Source organism: Alligator mississippiensis, chromosome 3 (genome assembly GCF_030867095.1).
Source record: "Alligator mississippiensis isolate rAllMis1 chromosome 3, rAllMis1, whole genome shotgun sequence".
Taxonomy (NCBI): domain Eukaryota; kingdom Metazoa; phylum Chordata; order Crocodylia; family Alligatoridae; genus Alligator; species Alligator mississippiensis.
In genome coordinates, this window is record NC_081826.1 from 74154995 (window position 1) to 74177380 (window position 22386).

A 22386-nucleotide genomic window follows, 5' to 3' on the forward strand; every position below is an offset into this window, starting at 1 on the left:
CAGTACCGTGGAAAGAAAGTTTGGTCCCTGGGCCAAAGCCCGCAGCAGCAGTCCGCCTGCACCTCACACAGATTTTTGTGGGGGGGAACACGCCCCCCCATGCTTGCCAGAGTGCACACAGTGGTGGGAGCTGCTGCCCCCCACAAACGAGCTGCTCACAGCTCTGCCCTGGCTGGGCAGCCCTTGTTGCACCCTTTAGCTTTGGCACCCAGGGCAGTTGCTCCCCTTCCCCCACTTGCTACGGCACTGCTTGACCCTCATTGTTGTAGTCATAGCATTACTGAAGTCATTGCTCAAGGGTGGAGTTTCTCATGAGCACAGCAATGTGGCATGCTGCAAGTCCTTTGACCCGGTCCTCGGGCCACAGCCAAAGTAACTGATCTGGTTTATAATGGTGCATGGTTGTAATGGTCTTTCACAAAGTACTTGTGGACTCTCTAACTCCAAATCCAGATGGTAGTTTTGGGGACACTTGGAGCATGAGTCCCTGCGCTGGCCAGCGAGAAGCAGGAGGCAAGTGTGCAGCAATGCCTCATTTAATTTCTTAAAACAGGGAGAGAGACTTAGTCCCCTCTTTCGTCTCAAGTGAGGCAGAAGGCAGTGGAGATTTGTCCCTTACACACTAACTCAGAGACGCAGGGCAGGAGCTTTCAGGAACCCACACTCACGGGGGGCCAGGGCCCAGGCCAACTCATGCTATCGCTCTGTGACCGCGGCAGTCTGCAAGGGGCAGAGCTACCCTACCTCCTTTCTAGGGCACAGCACCACGCTTGGCTGGTGGGAACCTGACGCAGCCCCCCTCTGCAGTAAGGGTCCTCGCGGTGGAGGGCCGGGAAAGAACCAATCCCGGGGCCGCCCCGCGCCCCACCCCAGCCGGGGTTCCTGGCCCCTCCCCCAGCAGCCGCTCGCCAGGCCGGGCTTCGGCGGTGCGCGTGGCCTCCCGGGCTAGCGCCACGGCCCCACTTCCGCCCGCCAGGGGCCACTCTGTCCCGGCCTCTCTATGGTTCCGCCTCTCGGCCGGGCTCTTCCCAGCATGCAGCGCGGCGGAAGCGAGTGACGACAATAACAAACCTCGGCGGCGGCGACTGCGCTCGGAGCTCTCCTGCTGCCCCTCCCCCCACCCTCTCGCCGCTGCTGCCTCACGTAACCCCGCGCTGGGCGGCTGCCGACGGGCGCCACCACCCGCTCAGCGCCTCCGGAGCTGCCGCCGCCTTTCCCCGCTGACGCCGGGTAAGTGCAGACTAGGCCGGGCCGGGCCGGGCCGGGGCGGCTCTAACGTCCGCGCTCCCCGCGGCGGGTGGGGGAGGGGCTGAACTCCCGGGGGCGCTGCCACTGGGGCTGCGGAGACAAAGAGCTCCCGGGGGAGGGTGTCAGAAAGAGGCTGGTTAGGGGGCGCGGGGCAGGGCCGGGATCTCCGCACCCCTTCCCCCACAGTCACACTCACCCCGTCCCTCACTCACATGCTGGTCTGTCCTGGTAAGAGGAGTTGCCAGCAAAGTTACTACCAGGAATGACTCAGCCTGTCCCTGCTCCAGTGTTGTTCACTTCCAGCAGGAGCCAAACAAGACAACTGTATTTCAAGGCCCCTTCAGGTGACTTCAGGTTCTAGCTTCAGTTCCTTTGGGGGTGGGATCCGCCGCTTGCCCTCCAGTTGCTTTCTCCATTAGCGCTTGCAGGAGTGAGTCTGACTAGGACCCAGCGTGTAATCCCGAGGAAACTTTTACAAACCCTTGTTGGATTTGCCATTCAACAGCTGTAATATGCATTTACTGGGTGTTTTGAAATATCGGCCTTTGTAAGAGCAATGACTTCCTTTTCCTTTCTTTTCAACCAGACTTAATAGCGCACTGTTGTAACCTTTTACTTGGCACGTAGAATGCAGCTGTTATCTTTGCAAGTAAAGGCCCTAATGCTTCAAAGGTGTCTCTGCTGACCTTGGGGTAACATGCATTAGTTAAGCATGGGCTCAAGTGTTTGTGGGAGCTGAGCTGGGTTGAGTAGATTACTTCTTATGCAATAGCAGTAGTGTTTTTGTGGATATGTCAATGTTCTTTGTCACTGTTTGTCAGGGTGCCAACTTTGTCTATGTTCTCATGGCAGGGGTAATTTTGACAGCTCTCAGAGACCTTTTCATCAATAGGTATGAAATAATTTTATAAAATACAGCCTTATTATTTATTCCCATGTGAAGGTAGGCAAACTGAAGCATAGGAAAGTGGTGTCATTCAGATAAGACCACCCAACAGGGTGACCAAGGGGGAGGATTGCATCAGGTATCCTAAGTCTCAGTCCAAGTGCAGTGCTATAATCACTGCAAGGCTTGCCTTTTTAATAGTGCTGAGCAGCCATGAAGGGATATGAATCCTCAATTTTCTGACTGCATAATGGAGGCGTTTTCAATCTTTTTGGATCAGTGTACTGTGACCGGATGCAGAGCAAGAGGAGTAGCGCGCAGCCGAATGTGGACTGGGAGGGGTGGAGGTGGTGTGAGGCTGCATGCGGAGCAGTGGCAGTCACTGCATGTGAGCTTCCCCTGTGTCAGGCCACGCGGGTGGTGCCCGTGCAGTACCACGGGATGCTGCGTGGCAGCTGTCCGTCCCCACCCGCCTATACTTACTTCCTAGGGCCTTCTCAAGTACCCCCTGGCATAATGCATTCTGGTCTTCGGATCACTTTATCCTACCACGGTGTGTCTTAAGCAAGTACTTTATGAAAGATTAGCTGATCTATAATATTTTTAAAGAACGTTAAATTTATAAAAAAAAAACTTTTTTCTTTAAGTATCAAGATCTTGAAGATTTTAACTAAGTTGAGGTCAGTGAAACTAGTGGTAGGTGCATCATGGTGTATACATGTTAGGAAATCTCCCTGGGGGAGCGAAAGGCCTCTGCATGTTGTTTATGCATAATTTACACATTCTTAATCCTCCAAATGCAAATTGGTTGCATACTTAAATGGTGTTTTCATTAGTTGTTGGTAAAAATCAGGAGTGCCCCTGTTGTTCAGAGATGTAGGAACAACAGCCAGATAAATTTAACAAGACTTTAGTTACTTTCATTGGTGGTATTAAGTCATGTCAGCTTGCTCTGCATCATTCTCTTAAATAGTCAGTGAAAGTAGACACTTAAGATTTTCATAAAGGTCGGAGACCCCAAAACAGAAAAGTAACAGCTGTTCTTCCACCAACATGCACAGTGTCCAGGGAGGTGTGGGAGGCACACTGGGCAGTAAGAAGATAGGGAAGGGATAGAAAAAAAAATCACTTTCTGTAAGTGGTGGATGGAGGACCATCATACCAATCTGTGATATTTTCTTGATTCCAAGATGAGTCTTCCCCCCTCCCACTCTGTTCAACATAGAGTTGGGGGAGGAAGCCCCTCATCTTCGATTCTAGTACAAGGTGGGGGGGCAAGTGGTTGCTGCAGGTCTGACTGGCCCTGGCCTGGGTTTGGACTTGAAACCACAGTATCTGCTCCTCCTTTCTCCTCCCCATCCCTGCCCCTGCATTTACTCACTCACTGCTTTTTCTCCCAGAGGCTTTCACCTACCCCTCGCAGTGTCAGCTTACTGCCTGGCTTTGGCCCTGCTCTAGTCCAGGGTATGGAACCCATGGTTGCTTCAGCCCCGGCCAGCAACCACTTCTGTATGGCTGGGCTGGGGCTGGAGCAACCACAGGTTTTGTGTCCCAGATTAGAGGTAGGCCCGAACAAGAGAGCAAGCAACGGTACAGTGGGTAGAGGTCAGGTGGTGGGGATAGACAGCAGGAACATAAGAACTGCAATTTACTGGGTCAGTATGTAGGTCCATCTTGGCCAGTATTCAGCGTCATACATGCTTGTTCAGAGGCCAGTGAATGCTGTCTGGTGTTGTCTACTTGGTGTCCTGCCTTGGCACACTAGTTATTAATCTTTGACCTTCACTCTTGGCTCTGTTAAGTCTTTAGTTGTCTGTCCCCAGAAATCAATTGTTGCTTCTTAGTACTCTCCTTGTTTAAAGGAAGCTAATAGTTTACTTTGTGGGCACTACCCCATGATCCTTTAAGACAACAAATAGGCCTGTGTCACACAGTGGCATAGAGTGACTGCTGAAATGGAGTGTGAACAGGGTTTGACCACAGCTTTTTCTACTGCTCTTCTCCCACTTGCAGCTCCTTCATTTAAGATCTAAGAAGTTCTGATTCAAAGGCTTTACCCATAACCCTTGTGCTCGATAGCTACTGATGCACATCTCCAAGAATTTGTCCTGTCCCTTTTTTGAACCTGGCAAAACTTTTCAGCTTCCACAACATCTGGTGGCAGTGAGTTGCACACTTTAATTAAAAAATGTGTGGAAAAGTTAGCTTAAGACTTATTACCCACTAGTTTCATTTTGTGACCTCCCTCCTCCCCCTTCCCCCCCCCCAAGTGCAAGGGGAAGAGGTCAGGCCACTTGACTCCCCTGTTGCTTGCCCCTCTGCCATTGTTTGCCTTTCTGCAGTGGTGGGGGAGGGGTAAATTTAGGTCAGCCTTCCAATAATTAGATTCTATGCATGGAAAATTATAAATTTATACATGAAACATTTATAATATCTAATTATTGGGAGGCTATCTTAAATTAAGCATTGTTTTGGATTTGGATAAATGTGGTAATATCTGTCAGCCAGAAGTTGATTTGAAAAAAGTAGCCTCAAAGAAGTATCTAAGGAAAACACGCTGGTAGAAATGGCACTCTACTCTCTTTTTCTAGTGACATAATGATAGTGAATAGTATGGGCTTCACTCCAGGTTATTATTGGGAACTGGATTGGTGGGATCCAGTCTTTTCTGTTGTGTCAAAAAAAATGCATTAAGAATATTAAAATTTTTCTTTCATTGTGTATCAGAGTGAATGTTGTTTCTATCAGTTTGTTGTTCAAATGGTAGGCTCTTCACCGTAGGGATTGTTTCTATGCTTTGTCTATGGTCTTGTCCTGTTTGCTTTTAAACAGTAATGTGCAGAAAGGTTACAAAATCCTTTCTCTTAAAGATTCAGCCTTGTTTTGGAAGGGCTGTCTCCAAGGGGGTGAAGTTATTCTCCTTGTCCGTTCAGTGTTTTGCTTGCTTTTCAAGACTATGATGAAAGGAATTAATTGTGGTATAAAAGCTTTGAGGTTGATCATCTTGGTTCATGCAAGTCTCTAAGCAACTGTGAATTACTCTTGAGTCCATATAAAATGATGTTCAGACTTGAGTGCTTTGTATTTTGCTGTGCTATTTGATTTTTGCCTTGTGTGATGAAGTGAGAAACTTTTCAGCAAGCCATTTTTTTTGTCAGGTAAAAGTTTTTTTGATCAGACATTTCTGTCACTTGGTATATAGATGGTAGTTTGCAATACTTAACAGGAGTTCACTAGAAAACTTCCATGGTATAGAAATGCAATATTTTCTTGAATTGTCAGATATTGTTTTGATTAGTTGCATAACTGACATCTCTGTTGGAGCATGTTACACACAATAGTAAGATAGCTGCAGGGGGTGAGGGGAGGGAGGGTTGCAGAATATTATATATTTTGAGTACATTATGAACTTGCATGTAGTTGCTGTAGTTTTGCCATATATCTAAGCTGGTGATGGTTAGATATTTAACAAAACAAGAAGGAAATGAGACATTTGGAAATAGACATGCATACTTTTTCATCTCAGTACCTTTTCCTATATGTAAAAGGGGATACATTTTATACATGTTATTCTGCGTATCGTTTGTAGATCTCAAAGATGACTGGCAGACATTAATTTACTTGTGCATTTGGTATCTGATAAATATTGCCAATCCTCAAAATCATGGAGCCTGCCATGCCAGACATGTATGGTAGGATGCATGATTTTTGAGATCAGTGATTTAAAATTCATTAGATACCAGTCATACATCTGCTCTGGCATGGAACTGGCTACACACCTGGGCTGGAAAGGTCTCTGACTCACAGCTGCTTGCAGTGTATACCTTGAAATGGTGCATGCACAGCCAGCTTCATGTGGGCATGGATTGGCAAGCTCCCTTATCCACAGTCAGCATTCAGCTGGTTGTATACCTGCCAGAGTGGGAACAGCTGGGGATCAGGGTGTTCCTGAACGCAGGGGGCAGTTGGCTCCCATTTGTGGAGACACTTAAAGCCCCATTGGGCTGCACGGCATTACTTTTAACGTGCCATATGTTCACAGTACAAATCAGCCAGCAAGATGTTCCATATTTTAAATTTGGAACAAAGCTGTGGCTGATTGGCCATTTTATCATGCAATAAATTGGTCTCAATATGTGGCAGGTATTTCACAATAAACATGTAAATCACATGATAAATATAGCATATGGCAGGAGCCAGAGTATTTTATTATCTTTGTATCAGGGATGTTGAAGGGAACTGCCACAATTAAGAAAAAAATTAAGTATATTGCCCAAAAGTATCTAGCAGGTGGGAGCAGACCCTAGGCTTTGAGTCCTAGGTCTGTATTTCTTCATTAGATATTAAGAGGATGGGGACAAGAGACATAAATATAGGTACTGTTTTTACACTTAAACTACCTATTTTTGGGGTTAGGTAAAATTGGTATTGTTATGGTAGTTTTTTTGAACACTTCTGAAGTATTGCAGGCTCATAATTTGTAAAAATAGTATCAGATTTTTAAGTTAAGTACCACGCCATAGCATGTTTGTGTGATTTTCAATGACTACCCATTGAAAAATCCAAATAGTGTACCTGCTTACTCAAAAGACTACTTCTTTGTCTCTTTATGTCATGTACTATTTTCACACTTATGAATGGATCTATGTGCCGAAGATCTCTTCACTGAAGCAGGGAAGGTAGCTGCTTGGAAATGTTTTTCTGGGGGCCAACTGGATATGTTCAGAGTATTAGTCATGATCAATTTACATGGGCAAAAATGTTGTGTATACTTGGAAAACTTTAGGAGAAATCTAAAGACAATTATAAAAAAGTGTTAGGAAAAGTAATTGTTGCAATCGGAATGTGCATGTGTGTGTGGAGGAGAGATTATATTGTAAGGTTTTTGTCTATCAAACACTACAATGCGTGTGGTATAGGGAAATAAAGCAAAATAACAAGTTGCATGAGGAGTAAACAGGAATTCCACTTAATTTTAAGCTTCAATTGATAGTGGGGTGAAGAAAGATCCTGGCTGTTGTTTCTTGTTGATGGATAATTGCTAGTCAGTAAGTAATGAGCGTTAATTCTATGATGAGAACTAAGTACAGACAGTCAAAAAGCCCAGGGTCAAATCGATTCAGTCCTTGCAGGTTAGTCTAAACTGCATAGATTGAACTGATAAGCAAGTGAACAGACATTCACTTTTGATTCTGAAAATGCAGCCACATGCCTGCAGTGGGTCAGGCCAGAAGCTGAAGGGTGCTAGAGCACATTTCCTTGCTCATCTGGAACAGACAGTTTGGGCCAAGGCTAGTGTGGCTGCCCTATGAGGGAGGTTGTGGGGAAGGTGTAAAGCATCCTGAGATACAGGGGGACGTTGAGTTCTCTTGAACCTAGAGGGTATCTGGGACAGAAATTCACTAAACCCATTTAACATAAATTGCGGGGGGGGGGCAGCAAAGGCACCAGTCGCAGGGCTCAAGTGCCTATATACTAATGCTAGGAGCATGGGGAACAAGCAGGATGAACTAGCGCTCCTGCTTGCACTAAACACCTATGACTTAGTGGGGCTAACAGAGACCTGGTGGGATTCATCCCATGACTGGGCGGTACATATTGAGGGCTATAGATTGTACATAAAGGACAGGTCAGGGAAGAAAGGGGGGGGGGGGGTTGCACTTTGTCAGTGAGCAATATACATCAACCCTCATCAAGACAGAATCCGAGGTTGAGGAAGTAGAAGGATTGTGGGTTGGGCTACATGGGGGGCAAGGAGAAAGGGATTTGGTGGTAGGGGTCTGCTACAGACCCCCACACCAAGGGGAAGAAATAGATGCGGGGCTCCTGAGGCAACTCTCGGAGACCATAAAAGCTAAAGAGGCGGTAGTCATGGGGGACCTAAACTACCCGGACATCTGCTGGGAGACGGAGACAGCAAGGTCCCATCGCTCACGCAGGTTTCTAACCTGTGTACAGGACCTCCACCTGACACAGGAGATACACGGTCACACTAGGGGAAATGCCATACTGGATCTGGTATTGGCAACGGGAGATGACATGATAGGGGACCTCCAGATCGGTAGCCATTTGGGAGACAGTGATCACCTTATAATAGAATTCAACATAAGACGGCGAGTGGGTAAAGTAACTAGTAGGGTGAAAGTGCTAGACTTTAGGAAAGCTGATCTCAATGCACTCAGGCGATTAGTCAAGGAAGCACTGCAGAGTAGGAGTTTTGATGGGATGGGAGCCCAAGAAGGGTGGCTGTGCCTAAAGGAAATGATCCTTTGGGCACAAAGCAAGACGATCCCCGAGCGAGGCAAAAGAGGGAAAGGGGCCAGGAGGCTTCCATGGCTGACCAGAGAAATCCAGGGCAGCCTAAGGGCCAAAAGGGGAGCACATAAAAAGTGGAAACAAGGTGAGATCACTAAAGATGAATATACCTCCTCTGCTCGTGCTTGTAGGGAGGCAGTTAGGCGGGCCAAAGCTACCATGGAGCTGAGGATGGCAACCCAAGTAAAGGACAACAAGAAATTGTTTTTTAGATATATTGGAAGTAAAAGGAAGGCCCAGGGAGGAATAGGACCACTGCTAAATGGGCAGAAACAATTGGTGACAGATAGGGGGGACAAGGCTGAACTCCTCAACGAGTTCTTTGCCTCAGTGTTCCTAAGTGAGGGGCACGACAAGTCTCTCACTGGGATTGTAGAGAGGCAGCAGCAAGGCTCCAGACTTCCATATGTAGATCCTGAGGTGGTGCAGAGTCATTTGGAAGAACTGGATGCCTTTAAGTCGGCAGGCCCGGATGGGCTCCATCCGAGGGTGCTGAAGGCACTGGCCGACATCATTGCAGAGCCACTGGCAGGAATATTCGAATGCTCGTGGCGCACGGGCCAAGTCCCGGAGGACTGGAAAAGGGCTAACGTGGTCCCCATTTTCAAAAAGGGGAGGAAGGAGGACCCGGGCATCTATAGGCCGGTCAGTCTCACCTCCATCCTTGGCAAAGTCTTTGAAAAAATTATCAAGGCTCACATTTGTGAGAGCCCGGCAGGGCAAATTATGCTGAGGGGAAACCAGCATGGGTTTGTGGCGGGCAGATCGTGCCTGACCAATCTAGTCTCTTTTTATGACCAGGTTACGAAACGCCTGGACACAGGAGGAGGGGTGGATGTCGTATACTTCGACTTCAGGAAGGCCTTCGATACGGTATCCCACCCCATACTGGTGAACAAGTTAAGAGGCTGTGACGTGGATGACTGCACAGTCCGGTGGGTGGCGAATTGGCTAGAGGGTCGCACCCAAAGAGTCGTGGTAGATGGGTCGGTCTCAACCTGGAAGGGTGTGGGCAGTGGGATCCCGCAGGGCTCGGTCCTGGGACCGATACTCTTTAATGTCTTCATCAGCGACTTGGACGAGGGAGTGAAGTGTACTCTGTCCAAGTTTGCAGATGACACAAAGCTATGGGGAGAAGTGGACACGCCGGAGGGCAGGGAACAGCTGCAGGCAGACCTGGATAGGTTGGACAAGTGGGCAGAAAACAACAGGATGCAGTTCAACAAGGAGAAATGCAAAGTGCTGCACCTAGGGAGGAAAAATGTCCAGCACACCTACAGCCTAGGGAATGACCTGCTGGGTGGCACGGAGGTGGAAAGGGATCTTGGAGTCCTAGTGGACTCCAAGATGAACATGAGCCGGCAGTGTGATGAAGCCATCAGAAAAGCCAGTGGCACTTTATCGTGCATCATCAGATGCATGACAAATAGGACCAGGGAGGTGATACTTCCCCTCTATAGGGTGTTGGTCAGACCGTAGTTGGAGTACTGCGTGCAATTCTGGGCGCCACACTTCAAGAAGGATGCGGATAACCTGGAGAGGGTACAGAGAAGGGCAACTCGTATGGTCAAGGGCCTGCAGTCCAAGCCCTACGAGGAGAGACTAGAGAAACTGGACCTTTTCAGCCTCTGCAAGAGAAGGTTGAGAGGCTACCTTTTGGCTGCCTATAAGTTCATCACGGGGGCACAGAAGGGAATTGGTGAGGATTTATTCACCAAGGCGCCCCCGGGGGTTACAAGAAACAATGGCCACAAGCTAGCAGAGAGCAGATTTAGACTGGACATTAGGAAGAACTTCTTCACAGTTCGAGTGGCCAAGGTCTGGAACGGGCTCCCAAGGGAGGTGGTGCTCTCCCCTACCCTGGGGGTCTTCAAGAGGAGGTTAGACGAGTATCTAGCTGGGGTCATCTAGACCCAGCACTCTTTCCTGCTTATGCAGGGGGTCGGACTTGATGAATTCATTTTTTTTAAATCACTTTATTTAAAAAAAAAAAATCAATTTTACCATTGTATTACTCATTGTATTATGTTGTATTTCCCACTGTAATTACTACTGTTAAAGTTTTTACTGTTTTTTGGGGGGGGGTGGGGAGGCGTTAAAGGTGTATTTTCATTGACTGACAAGGTTCTTTGGGTAAATGTGATATCTTTTATTAGACCAACTAAAATAGTTGGAAAAATTTTTCTTTGCAAGCTTTCAGGTACAAACACCCTTCTTCAGGCAGAGGAAGCATCTGAAGTTGTTTTCTTCTTTTCTTGGATGGGATAGAAGTCAGTATGCAAGATTGCAGATCAGTGAAAATACAAATGTATGACTGAGGGTCAGAAGGCTGAGAGAGAATGAGTGAGAAACAGGTGGAGTGGAGTGTTGAGGAAGGGAAATGGTGACCTGATGATAAAATGTAGCTGGTATATTGTAGAGAGGCTACCTGGGGTATTAGGTGCTAGGCAGGTTTTAATGTGCTATAAATCCAATGTCTCCATTTAGTCCATGATTTTTTGTATCCACTAAGCTGATGAAGTGAAGCTTGTAGGTCCATCTGCGAAAGGTGTTTTGTAAATTCCCTTTGAGGATTAGAACTGTGAGATTGGAGAGTGTGTGGTTATCTTGTGACAACCCCACAGGTAATTGAGTATTTTTGTCTTTGATAGATTTTCAGTGTGCGCTCATTTTGGTACACAGTTGTTGTTTGGTTTCTCCTACATATTTTCCTTCGGGGCATTTAGTGCACTGTATAAGATGTGTTTACATTTCTGGAGGTGCAGGTGTAAGATCCAGGAATGTTGATGGTTCTGTTGTGGGGTGTAGATATTGTGAGAGTGGTGGAGATATGTTGACAAATTTTACATTTTTTTGGCATGGCATGGTCTGGATCCATTCGGTGAGTTTTGATCCATAGGAAGTTTCCTTCTGGTGATGTTATTGGTGAGGCTTGATGCTTATTTAAGGGCTAGGATGGGTGGTTCTTTTTTAAGAATTGGGTCATCTAGTATGGGTTGCAATTTTTGAGGATTTTCTGTATACGTCAGAAAGGGAGGGATGGTATGTCATAAATAACGGTGTGAGATTCACGTGGATTTTCTTATTGTATGGCAGCAATTCTTCTGGAGGAGTGTCCTTGTTGAGTGAAAGCCCTTTTTAGGTTTGTGAGGTGATGATCACAGGTGTTCTCAGTGCAAATTTGGTGGTATTAGAGGGCTTGGCTGTACAGCTTTCTTGGTGTGTTTAGGGTTATTGCTGGTTCTATTCAGATATGTATGTTGGTCTGTGGGTTTCTTGTATATGGTGGTATGCAGAGATGTAGGTTTTCCAGAAAATTTAGAATTGGAAAGTTGTCCAATGCCCTAAATAGATCATGGTCTGACTTTAGCATGTTTCTTTGACTTACTTTTTAGTTTTGTTTGCTAAATATATCCCCATATAGCCACAAGTATTTGAAGTGAAATATTTGATTAGGAAAAAATTTAAATAAAATACATTTAATGTGGTTTAAATGTTATATTCAAACAAATTCAAAGCTTTGTTGAAATAAATTATATTTATTGGAATACTTGTGAAAATGTAAAGATAATACACAATAGCATGTACTTCCCTTACATTGTTTAAATTTAAGAAAAAAAAGGCACTGAAAACTGTTGAGACACTAATTTTAACACACCAAAAGAAGTGAGCATGATATGCTGTGCTTTGGTTTAGAGTTGAGCTGCACTGCCAAGTAGGTTGGTTTGGATTATTATGCGAGTGTATTTACCCTCCTATTTACAAATCAAAAATCCGTATATGTACTCTTTCACACATTTCCCAGGGATAATTACCTGAAAAACATTGATTACAACTTTGAAACTGCCAAGCTTGGCTAATATTGTATTGGCATCCATTCATTGTTACTAATGAATATTATGAAACAATGAAGTTTTAGAAATGGAAAATTTCCCAGGGAAAAATAAAACACTGGAAAATTTTCCACCCCACATCTTTGATGGTCTGTATTTTACCATTCTGGATCATAGTATCTAAAAAGGAAATGTTAGTGCTGGAGTATTTAAGAGTCTGATGGAGGGGTGATGATTACTGAATTTCTGATGGAAATCAATCTGAGATTACAGATTTTCAAATGATGAAGATGGCATTGATACATCTCAAGTACAGCATGAGTTTGATGGCATAGCCCCTTGAGGAATTCTTCCAGGTGGCTCATGAAAAGGTTGCTATATTGTGGGACCATTTTGTTGCCTGTGCCCATCTCCGCTCGATGATTCGCTCCCGCGCCGCCTTTGCCTGAGCAGCTGACCTTGCTCGCCAAGGAACCTCGTGTAGACCCCAGAGGGTTCCTTGATTACCTTCGGGGTATCCCCCATTCTCACCTGCCACAACTTCAGATGGTCCTTCAGTGAAGGGGGTCCCCTTTGAGGATGCCTCCAGAGTTGTCTCATGTCCCAGTGGATGTCCATGGGGCTCCAACCTTCCCTACACCCCGGCCATACATCAGTCTTTGAGATGAGCCTCAGGGTCTTTTACAGCTATCCTCTGTTGATGTCTTCCTCGGTTCCCATGTGTCCTCCCTCGTGGACGGGCACCTCGGGCTCTGGCCGGACCCAGAGGGTCTGGTGGCATTTGGCCTTTGGGATTGTCCCTTTCAGTGCCCTGCACCTTCTATGGCAGGTGCCATTGTTCATCACCACATTCTCACATGGTCTTTCACCTTGAATGGGGTCTCTACTACCCCAACCTGGTACAGTATGTTATACTAACCTGCTTTAGACAGGGAACTAAAATAGATCAGACCAAGAAAGAAAAAACACAAATGATACCCTTACCACCATAAAACCCCATGCCCCAGGAACAACCCAAAGTGACAAGAAAAGAAACTAACGACAAGACTACAAGGGAAACAAGATAAAGGGAGGAAAAAAGAGAAGAGAAACAACCACAGAGAGAGTCCTGTGCTCCCCTTGCTCCTAATGCCTCTAGGTTAGCGCGTCCTCTGGGTTGGGGCCCGCGCCTCCACCACAGTTGGAGTTTCTCTTCTTCCCACCAGGACCCACCTCCGTCCTGGGGTTACAACGCCCACCGCCTCCAATAGGAGCTCCCTCGCCGGCTTTTGCTGTCGCTGCTGCCGGCCTCTCTGCAGGTTCCTCTGGTCCCTGATGGTCTTTCCCGGCACGGGGCTCTGTCTCAGGCTGGTAGAGGCAGCAGGAGCCACCTTCTGGCTCGTTTGATCCCTGCTGGTCTTCCCCGGCACAGGGATCCCTTGCAGATCCTGCTGCCGCCACCACTGCCGGCCTCACTGCCAGCTTCTTTAATTCCCCGCCAGTCTTCCCTGGCCCGGGGATCCCTTGCAGCTTCTGCTGCCACCGTCGCTGCCAACCGTGGTGGCTGGACGCGTTCCACCCAGCAGTTCCCTGCTGCTCCTTTGGCACTTAGCGTCCTCTTTCCCGCGCTCTTGGGGCCAATTTAAAAAAATGTTTTTTTTTCTTCACTGGGTGACTCCTCTTCATGATGTCACCTGGCTCCAGCTGGAGATGGGCGCAGCTGATAAACCGCTTGGGCGGTTTTCCCTGGCGCGCCTCCTCGCTTCTCCGGGCCCCTGCAACATGGTATGGTTTTTTTCCATACCATGGAAGGTATGGTTTTTTTCCTTCTTTTAGTTCTGTCTGGGGTCTTCCTCTAAACGAGGCTTCCCCCTTGCCCGATCCTGTGTCCCTGGGACATTGCCCATAGCTGTGCCTATGGTCTGGAGAAAGTGTTGGCTATTGAAAACGAAGTTGTTGTGTGTGAGGCTGAAGTGTATTAAGTTCAGTCATATTTTTAGGTCTGTACTCTGAGTTGTAATCTTGCTCTTGTAGATATGCAAGGCAGGCTTGGATGCCATCCTAGCGTGGCATGTTGGTGTATATACATGTGGCGGAGCACCAATGCGGTGCTTGCCACTCTGGGGCTGTTACAAATTCTGTGGGAGCTTGCTTACAGAGCAGCAGAGAAAAGCCTCCTCCTGGACCCAGTTTAAGGGGGAAGGTGGGTGGCAGAAAATGTAGGGTGTCTGCCACTTTTAAGAGCTGGCAGCAGGTGTTGCCCCAGCTCTGAGCAGCCATTTTAGATCCAGGCCAGCAGAGTGGAGGGCAGCAGTTTGCTGCCTGATGCCATGGAAGGAACATCTCCCAATGGAACTGCTGCTCCTGCAACAACTAGGAGGTAAGAGCAGGAGCTTATGAGGATGGCTTGGAGGCTCCTGGTCCTGGGCATGACTTGAAACTGCACCCTGCTGGGGAATGGTGGCCTGGTGGGGCTCCTAGCAGCGTGGCAGCCCCCAAGAAATGCCAGGCCAGTTACCTCCCCGGTGAAAGGTGCGGATGGTTGCCTTCACTCCAGCCCTCACCTTCGGGTGGGTTATTTATCATCAGAGGCAGTAGATGGCCAGCCACTCCCAGGCGTGGCACCTGAGCCTGAGTGGGGTGTAAGACCCCGGAGAGTGGATAGTGGGACCAGGCATGGCTGTGGATACTTGAACCTAGGTAGGGTACAAGACCCTAGAGAGCAAGAATGGTGGGCCAGCTACACCGTCGTGTGGCACCTGAGCGTGCAGGAAGGGTATTCAACCCCAGGCCCCAGCATAGGGGGTGGAATATGTGTCTCAGTGGAGGTGGCAGTATAGACCAGTTGCAGAAGTGCCTCTAACGCCCTACACCAGAGTGGCAGCTGGTAGGGTCTGGAGAGAAGGGTGAGTTGAGAGGGGTAGTAGTGAGGCCCTGCGAATACAGGGGCCTGAGATGAGGCCCTATGAGGAAGGGGTTTGAGGGTGTGTCCTGCTGACATGAGGGCTGAGTTAGGTCCAGATAGGCCTTTGGGTTACTGAGGCCACAGGTGGGCCAGAGGCCAGTTAGGTGGGGTTGCTGAGGAAGAACTGCAAGTAAATAATCCAGGGCTCCCGACTTGCCCTGTTGAGAGCAGCTGGGTGAGTAACCCAGCGAGAGACCAGAGGCAGAATCAGACCAGTGTTTGGTGAACCACCCAGCATTTGCTTGGGTGAGGGCAGCAGGAGATGCCCAAGAGGCCACATGCTTGCTGGCTAGGGAGTGCAGGGAAACAAACCTGACGGTAAGAGCAGGGTGAGTGTGGCCCCAGGGAAAAGGAAGGGTGCTACGAGTGTGGTCCTGCAAGGGGCAGTATGAGGGAGACAGTGAGAGAGACTGCAGTGAGAGGGAGGTGGTATGTGTGTGGCCCGTAATAGGGCAGAACACGAGAGGCCTAACACTGTGCTGAGTTGGGTCTGGCCTCAGCCCAGAGCAGAATGCAACTGTTAGAAACATCTGTGAGACTTGGGATGCAGTAGAGGGGTGGTTGGAGCTGCATACATAGGCCCAGGAGAACAGGTCTTTCAAAGGGCAACCTCCTGCCTAAATAAGTCCCTACTCATTTAACACCAAGGCATGGCAGGCGAGAGAGGTGGGTGGCATGCCTAGAGGCAGATGGGAGACTAGCACTGTGGTGGGTTGGGGAGTTCCCACCTTGCCACAATAAGCTGGTAACATCCATGAGGTATAGAAGGGTGTTGCTGGGAAGGTGGTCTATATTTTTAAGTTTTGTTTTTTTTTGTAGAAAGTCTGTTCAGTCTTTGACAGAACTCACTCATTGTGGGATAACAGGTTTTAGGATGGATTTAATGCAACCTGATATTTCTTCAGTTAGGGTTACATGGTTGGATATGATAAGTGTGCCTGGGTTCCCTTGTTTGGATTTTAGGCAGCATGTAAAAAGTTGGGTACTGGGGGGGGGGGGATCAAGCTCTGTAGTTTTTCTTGTATTTCACATGGAAATAATTTGATGGTAGTTCTGACTTTTGAGGTGAAAAGGGGAGTTGGATCTTCCTCTACTTTTTTGTAGTAGGTGGTGTCAGATTTGTCTGTTAACTTCCTTCATGTAGTCTTCAAGGTTAAGGATAACTATAGCTTTTTCTTTATCTGCTGGTTCTATTACTATTTGGTGGTTGGATCTTGGAGATTCTATGGCTCTTCTCTGTGAGGGGGAGATGCTGTTATGGTGGCATGTGTTGGTTGATTATTTCATTGATCATTCTTTCTTGACAGCAGTCAATATAGTGGTTGAGGTTAGAATTTTGTCCACCATGAGGTGTCCAATATGATGTTTTTTGGGGGTTGATTTTTTTTTTTTTCCCCCTCAGTGTTGTCAAAGGATAAAGTATTGAGGGAATTGGATTCATTTTGGTTGTGGAAATATTCCTTGAGGCGGAAGAATTCTTATAGTTCTCCACATTGTAGCATTTTCATTGACTGGTATATCAAAACATGTTGATTTAGAACTAAATATAGTTTTAACAGTAGATTTGGTACATATGTCCCCTGGATGTGGGGGGGGGGGTGGTATATAAAATGGTGTAGTAATCACTAGATGAGTAACTTATTGATGAAATTTGTATCAATCTGCATTAAGATAGCAACTTGAATTTAATTAAATTCACAAAACCAGCACTTCATGTTTAGCAAACAATGCTTTAAGCTCTTGGCTAAGGAAACTTGTAGTATGTTGGATATTTGCAACCAAATTATTAAACGCTAGTATTAACTTGTAGTATTAGAAGTATGAGCTGTGGTTAGTGAATTTAAACCAGTTATTTCAAGTCACCTTGGGGAAATGTTTCTGAAATGCATGGGTGAAAGTAATTTGAACTTAAGTTTGTATTTGCCTTGCTCTCTTCCAAATGAAACCAGTCATTTTCAAAAATAACTTTAAGTTAAAAAGTATACCTCCTTTCTTTCATGTTTTAGAACTCATAAATCTCATCCCTTTCTCCCTTTATCCAGAGACTGGAAGAGAAGAACTTGTTTTTTTGCTTTTTCAACTCCCAGTTGATTTCTCAGCTTTGAATGTATGTGATCAAATGAAGAAAATAGACTTTCTGCACCTGTACAAGTGGTTACTGCTGGTAAAAGCTGATATAGACTTCAAAAAATTGTGGTTTCTGGTGCTGCTAGTGACTTCCACCAGTTCTGTGGTGTGACTGTCTTTAAAACACCCTCAACAAACATGTACTGCTTGAGTGATTTATCTGTGGCCCTGAAACTTATTATGGTTGGTACAACTGATGGTTGATTAGTAGATGCCCATGTCATAGCAGCATTTTTCCTCTTTGGCAGTTAGGTATCTACCCTGGTAGTATGTATTAAGAATATCTGGAAGAAAATGAGATGGATTAAATGCTTGATGCATCTGCATCTTTACTGCCTGAAATTTAACTTCGCTGTTGGGTATTTCTTGCTTTAATATTCTTTGAAGTTCTTTTTAAATTTTAACAGCTATCCACAGTATAGCAGCAATCTTTCTGTAGTTTGTCCAAGGCTATAGAAATAGGTTTTAGTGTATTCAGCATATATTCTTCATTTTTCTTTAGTCTCATGTGAGACTTCCATTAATTTTTTACTATTTTCTTCACAAGTGATCATCAGAATAGGCCAATTCTTAATAAATAGCTCAAAGTAGCAAAGCACTAAATTCCATCATACATCTTGGGGAGAATTAGCTTGGGTCCCCCAGCTCTTTTCAGTGAAGCAGAAGCCTGCTGGTAGTTATGCAAGTATTTTGTGATTTCAGCATTTTCCTTTATTCCTGGAGAATTTAAATCTTTGGGTAAAAGATGCATCAAATGAGCAGTGGTTCTCAGCAACAGATGTATCGCAGATCCCTTTTGAGGTTAAGACGGGACTTAAGCAAGACGGGACTTAAGCGATGACCACTAAAAAGCTTCCAATCCAAGTGGATTGGAATATAAGTTTATAAGTTTCAGGTTGTCTTCATTATTTTTAAGTTTCGTATTTGCTACACTTGCAGAATTATCTGACACTTGCACTTTTAAGGTGATGTTGGATTTCTTCATCAACATCAGCCTTGTATGCCTTAGTAAAGACGTTGATGGTTGCCTGAAGGTCTGCTTCCAAGTGAGCACATACTACAACATCATCAGTGTACTGGAGCCTGATGATTGAGACTGGGGTAATCCTTAAGATGAGGGCTTGGAGCTGTGTTGTGAGCTCCTCTCCTCTCCGCTTGAGGATTTCAGCAGGTATTCCATCAGCTCCAGTAATGCTGTGTAGTTGTACGTGATAATGAAGCAAATGTCTCTTTGGATACAGTTAATTTGCTGTCTGAGGTATGTTTAGTTGCAGTACTGCTGTTAGTACCAGTAAATGATTCTGAGATTCCAGATAATAGGTATTCATAATTCCTTAGGTCTAAGATGGACTTGAGAGACAGAGGTTGTAAATCTCTTACAGCAAATTTTTTTTTGAAACGCTGGTTAAATATTTTCCAAACCCAATTCTATAGGGAAAATATTCAATAAATCATAAAGGTTATCTTCTACTTAAAGCCTTTTATTTTTAATATTTTAAAGCTGTTTTATATTTATAAATACCCCCACAAATTTAACACACCATCACAGCAACACACCTATAGGCTGGAGAACACCCTTCTTGCCAACACGGTGGCAGAAAGGGATCTTGGAGTCATTGTTGACTCCAGGATGAACATGAGCTGCCAATGTGAGGAAGCGGTCAGTAAGGCTAACTGCACCTTGTCGTGCATCTACAGATGCATCACAAGCAGGTCCAGGGAGGTGACACTTCCCCTCTATACGGCATTGCTCAGGCCACAGTTGGAGTACTGGGTACAGTTCTGGGCACTGCACTTCAAGAGGGATGTGGCTAGCATTGAGAGGGTCCAGAGGAGGGCCACTTGCTTGGTCAAGTGGCAGTGGGGCAGGCCCTACAAAGAGAGACTAAAGGGCCTGAATCTATTCAGCCTCCACAAGAAAAGGCTGAGAGGGGATCTGGTGGTGGTTTTCAGACTCACCGGGGGGACCAGCGAGAATTGGGGGAGACTCTGTTCCCCTGGGCACCACCTGGGGCTACTGGGAATAACAGTCCCAAATGGTTAGAGAGAAGGTTCAGGCTGGACATCAGGAGACTTTATTTTACAGTTGGGGCTGCCAGGCTCTGGAATTGGCTCCAAGGGAAGTGGTACTCTTTCCTGCCTTGGGGGTCTTCAAAAGGAGGCTGGACAGATATTTGGCTACGGTGATATGATCCTGGCACCTGTTCCTGCCTGGGGCAGCAGGTTGGACCTGATGATCTGTTTAGGTCCCTTCTGACTCTAAGCACTATGATGCTATGATTTTGAAAGCACATATTTTGAAGTTCATAAGTAATCAGTCCAGAAAAAATAATATTATTGTCATAAATTTACCAGTGTTGCAATATGTGGTAGGCAGTCCATAAAAATGATTCAGAAATAGAAAGTTTACTAACCATTTGATCCAGATTAACTCAGACATGTCCACATCACCATCTTCAAGTTCATTGCCTTCTGAGATATACAGGTTGAACCATATTGGTCTACAGGCAAAAGGAATAGGAACTCGTGGCAGAGGTGATATCTTTTATTAGACCAATGAGATATTTTGCAAATATTGAGGTCTGATAAAAGATATCACCTCTGCCATGAGTTCTGATTTCTTTTGCCTTCTGAGAAGCATTTTTCATAATGTTGTTTCACTTAAGCTACCGGGCCTTGCATCTCTTTGTCGCATTGCTTACATTTGGCACACATTCCTCTCTTCCCCAGTGGCACAGGAATTTATTGAAAACTTTCCCAAATAGGGTCTTTTCTGTGACAAGCAGCCATGTCTGTTTTTTCTCTAGTTTCCAGGTTTTGAAAGCAAGACTCGTCTATGCTCCAAAAAAATGCTTTTCTTTTTCATATAGTCTTGAGCCAGCACTTGTCTTATCTGTTGTGTACACTGCTTCTTACTCAGTTTCCTTTCCCTCTTCCACACAAGAAGTTAACACCAAACCAAGACTCCTCCCTGTGACACAACCCCACTATACTCTTTGCCCTTCCTCCCCGCCACACCAAAAAAACCCCCAAAACAACAACAGCAGAAACCCTCCCTAAGAATTCATGCTTTCTGGTTTTGTAACCTCCTAGCCTCATATGCTGCAGTATTTTAGTTTAGACATAGAGCACTTGAGAAGTTAATCTTGCATCTAGACATATGCAAACAGAACAAGAAAGGCCATTTAACTCAAGTACCCAGTCAGAAACAGGGGATTGGTAGTTACTGAGCAAATGGTTGTTTTTCCATGAGCTGTAGAACAGCTTTCATTGTGGCAGCTGATTCATAAATGTACATAATTTGAGAGCTGAGCTAATCGGAGCTCAGGTGAAGAGAATAAAACAAGCATTTGATACCACTCAGGTGAGCTCAGCGGGTAATCCTGATCAAGGAGTACCCATGATTGTTTCCTGGAGTCAGAGACCAGGTTCCAATATCTGTGGCTTAGCTAATCCTTGCATCCAGAAGTATCGAGCCTGCACCACTTAATGAGTTTTGGTAAGGTGTTGAGGGCCATGCACACAAACATGCGTGCATGTGCCTGTGTGCACATGTGCTCTCTGCAGCCAGACCACAGCTGCTGCCAGCAGTGGGAGTATAAGCCTGCCTGGGGCTGTAGCATGCCCCAGCCCATCCACCCGTCCTCCTTCCCCCCCACATTGCCCAGAGCCGGCATCTGTTAGCCATGTCCACAGCTGGGAGGTGGGGTATGGAACCTGGTCATGGGCGTCTGTGCTGTCCTGCCCTGCCATCAGGGCTATTGGCATGCATGTGTATGCACACACCTCCCCAGACTCTGGTTCCCAGGAACCCTGCTGGTGGGGCAGGGCAGGACAGTGTACAGGCCTGTGGCCAGGCTCCATCCCCCATAGGTAGCAGGGCAGAGACTGGTCTCTGCTGGTGCTGTAAGCAACAGTGAGCAGAAGCAGCTCAGCCTGCCCACTTAGCACCATGGAGCTGCCAGAGCTGGAGCCACCAGGGCCCAAGCATGGCTCACCCAGCACTGCCCAGCAGGCCCTGTGGTGCCCCAGAAACGCAGTCTGGCTCTGCAGGCCCTAGACGAAGTTAGTTCAGGCCATGGTCTCTCCTGACAGGTGGCACCTGGGGCCTGTGGGGCCAACTGCATCTCCCAGGTGCCATGGGGGATGCTGAGTAGAAGCAGCCCCACTTGCTTGTCTGGCACTGTGCAGCGGGCCCTGGATGAGCCATGCTCTGACCTTGGCCTATGCCATGCAGTGATGGGTGGGCAGGTGCGTGGGGCTGCTTTTGCCTATGGCCTCCATGGTGCATGGGAGATGCAGTTTGGCCCCACAGGCCCTGTGTGGGCTAGACTCTCTCTCCCAGACTGCTAGGTGGACACACCGGCAGGGCTGCTTCCACCCAGCATCCCCCATGGCACAAGTAGAGGTTGGACCCACTACCTGCCAGCAGAGGCCTGGGCCCAAGCATGGCTTGCTTAGGGCCTGCTGTATGGTGCCACTGCCTGCCCACGGGCTGGATAAAATCAGTTGCCCACCCCTGCCCTAATACATGTGTAATAGTAGGAGCTTTGCTAAATGCTAATAGCAAGAGTTTTATATGCTGACTCTATAGTAGGCTAGCGAAACAGCACGTAGCTTTTTGCTCTGTAAGCGTGACTGAATTATGAACTTCAAATATAATAATAATATAATAATATGTAATACGGTAGAATGTAGTAAACGTTAAGAGTGTTAGATTATGACTCATATTTTTAGCTTGAGATTAACATTATCTCAAACTAGAGATTTAGTTATTTATTTTAGACTATATAAGCTGTACATTTATAAGTTATGAAGAGTTTTTTTTATTCTGGCAAGAGTTCTGACTTGTGCTGAGCTCTGGTGCAGGCTATTGCATGTCTGAGATTGAAACACTCCGGGGCCAGGGGAACTTTGTGGAGTGGTGGCTTCCGCCTAGAGCCGATGTGAAGTGACCATCCTCTCTGCTCTGTCCTATTACCTGCCTCTGCGAGTATCCTTAAATAAAGCTTTGCAAGAGTGAGAACTACCGT

General features: G+C 46.5%; 1 protein-coding gene across 3 annotated transcripts in view; it reads left to right on the forward strand.

Annotated features, from left to right (window-relative positions):
- Window positions 1–1040: 1040 nt before the first annotated feature.
- Window positions 1041–22386, forward strand: part of RB1CC1 (RB1 inducible coiled-coil 1) — a 155676-nt gene continuing 134330 nt past the window's right edge. For 2 of the 3 annotated variants that reach the window (XM_014606838.3, XM_014606839.3), the window contains exon 1: window positions 1042–1230. The gene's annotated coding sequence lies outside the window, so the exon portion shown is untranslated. Of the gene's footprint in view, window positions 1231–22386 lie in introns of all 3 variants that reach the window. The other variant, XM_059724097.1, reaches the window with a different exon arrangement.